This window comes from Phalaenopsis equestris, unplaced genomic scaffold, assembly GCF_001263595.1.
Source record: "Phalaenopsis equestris unplaced genomic scaffold, ASM126359v1 Scaffold000347, whole genome shotgun sequence".
NCBI lineage: Eukaryota > Viridiplantae > Streptophyta > Magnoliopsida > Asparagales > Orchidaceae > Phalaenopsis > Phalaenopsis equestris.
Genome location: NW_018164789.1, coordinates 118862 through 121826, shown reverse-complemented (window position 1 = coordinate 121826; position 2965 = coordinate 118862).

Here is a 2965-nt window from a genome sequence, read left to right as displayed (position 1 = left end):
TGAATTCCAAGAGACACATCTCTTCAATTCCAAGAGACATCTCTTCATTCCAAGAGACTTCAAATCCTGGTATTATGAGTCATACCTAATAATTCTCCACCTTGGCGAATATCCAACCCTTTAGGAGAAAATCTACACCTTGCGAATATCCAGCCCCTTAGGAGAAAAGATACCTGAGAGTTACACCTACACCAATGTGGGTTAGGCCATCATGCTTCTGCTGCACCATCGCTGATCTCAACCCATTGAATTCTAAGAGACACATCTCTTCAATTCCAAGAGACATCTCTTCATTCCAAGAGACTCCAAATCCTGGTATTATGAGTCATACCTAATAATTCTCCACCTTGGCGAATATCCAACCCTTTAGGAGAAAATCCCCCCCTTGCGAATATCCAGCCCCTCAGGAGAAATATCTCCACCTTGCGAACATTTTGCACCTTAGGAGAAAATATCTCCACCTTGCGAACATCCTGCCCCTTAGGAGAAAATATTCACCTGCCCTCGAACCAGTCTCTGATACCACTTGTTGAGAAAATTAGGGAGAAGAAAAATTGTAATCGACACAAATCCAGAAGAACACAGAAATTTAACGAGGTTCGGCAAAGATGCCTACATCCTCGGGAGCAGAGCGGCGATTCCTTTCACTATTCAGAAAAGGGTTACAGAATAGAATATTCAGCTCTCTCACAGACCTAGGATTACAAACAGGTCTATTTATAATCCTAGAGTAAGCCCTGCAGTACAATATGTAATTCCCAAATTACCCCTGTACCGTATAGCCCCAACCGATATAACGTAACTTCCCAATTTGGACAGATTCTTTCACTCCGCTCCGCTCCGCTTCGTTCCAGCGTCTGTCCCCATATGGTATATGAGCCATACCATAACAAATCTCCACCTTGGCGAATATCCAGCCCCTTAGGAGAAAAGATACCTGGGAGTTACACCTGCACCAATGTGGGTTAGGCCATCATGCTTCTGCTGCACCATTGCTGATCTCAACCCACTGAATTCTAAGAGACACATCTCTTCAATTCCAAGAGACATCTCTTCATTCCAAGAGACTTCAAATCCTGGTATTATGAGTCATACCTAATAGATACTCTACTCTCAACAACAAGAATCTACAATATTCTAGATAACAAAAAATATTATCTAATTAAAATGGAGGACATGCACCCTACCTCCCCCTTGATTTGCACATAGATAATGGGTCAGGATTGGAGGGTGCCGAGGAGGTCTCCTTACCAAAATAAATAAATAAGGCAAAGAGGTTGCCTCCCTTCCCATTCATTTGCACGTCTCATGGCATGCATTATATAATCTACTTAGCATATCATTCCCTCTCATTCTCTTTCGCTCACTCTCTCAAGTCTCTCAAATATTAGTTATATTTGCTCCTTTCGATTTAGTCTCTACCTTGTCTTATGAATACTTTGATCGTAGAAGTGGTCTTTACAAGCATTATTTTATGCACATTCTCTTGAATTTTTTTTTTTGAGTAATGATGAAATTCTATTGATCAAATGAGACCCAATCAGATATCATTTTCAACCACATTAATACTGTCATAGAATCTTCTTTGAAGCCTATATTTGTAGTTGTATGTCAAGGCTAACATATTCTATTATCGCTCTTCCAATGTAAAAAATCTCTATTGGATACCAATAAAATTTATATATATATTTTTAGCTTGAGGGTGTTGTCTTGACGCTTTCTATGTTGTTAGTTGCTTGCTTTTTAATAATGTTGTTCTTTTTTTCTTTTTTTTTTAGTGGTTGCGGCTTGGACTATTTATGCTATATGGGTGACGACATTTGGATTGTTGACTTGCTTCAAATTTGATCCTAAGACAAATAGAATTGTAGTATTTGCCAATAGATTTTTAAATTGGATAACCTTAGATGAAGTCCTTAATTTACATCTTGCTGTAAGAATCTTAATCAATTTTTTTTTGGGCTATTTTTTGTTATATTTTAAGCATTTATGTGTTATTGTTTTTAAAAATATCATATTTATTTATTTAGCCTCTTCAGATGATTTATTTAGGTTTTGTTTGAAAGAACTTCGTCTTGCAGTGCAAATCTTTTAAAAGCCAGGTTTGTCGAACAGAAAAGGTAGTCTGCAATCTAAAATGATAAAAACTTTTTTTTTTCTTGCAAAACAAAATTGAGAGGCATTCAAAAGACCTATTTTACCAAATAAAAGTTTTGCTCATGCATTAGCATATACTGCAATGGAACGGAATTTCATCTTCTTCTCATAAGAAGTCTTAATGAATTTATTAGGTGAGCCCCCAATTATTTTCGGTGGGTAAAACAAAAAAAAAATGAAGAAGATTATCAAATGAAATGATTGATCATACATTTATAAATATTGCAACTTTGTTATTGAAAGGTGCGGCGTAATTTGTGGGTTCTCCCCTAGCAAACTACCGTCCAACTCCAAGTTCCGATTACCCTACTCCTTCCAAAAACATAAATCAATTACAAAGTCAACTGATCTAAATAAATTAATCAAAGCACTTTCCCCTTTAAACTACATTTAAGGGCTCGTTCGGTTTTGCTTTATACGGAAAGAAAAGAGCAGAAATCTATTATAATTGAAATATAATATATTAAAAATATTTAATTAAATGTAAAATAAATATAGGAGTTTTTATGTAAGATTTAAAATAAAATAAAATTAATATAAATTTGATGGTAGGTGGACAACTGATGTCATGGCTAACGACTTAGGGTGGCAGGCCAATTGGACACGGCCGGTGATTAGTAGACAAATTTTATTAATAAATATTAATATTTTAATGTTACGTGCATAATCCAGCTGTTAAAAATAAACCCAAAAAAATCCTTCTAAGGAATTCAATGTTATGTATTTCACCAAATTTTAAAATCTTACATTCTTTTTCATTTAAGAAGATTTACAAGCATAACACCTAATTTATATATATATATATCTT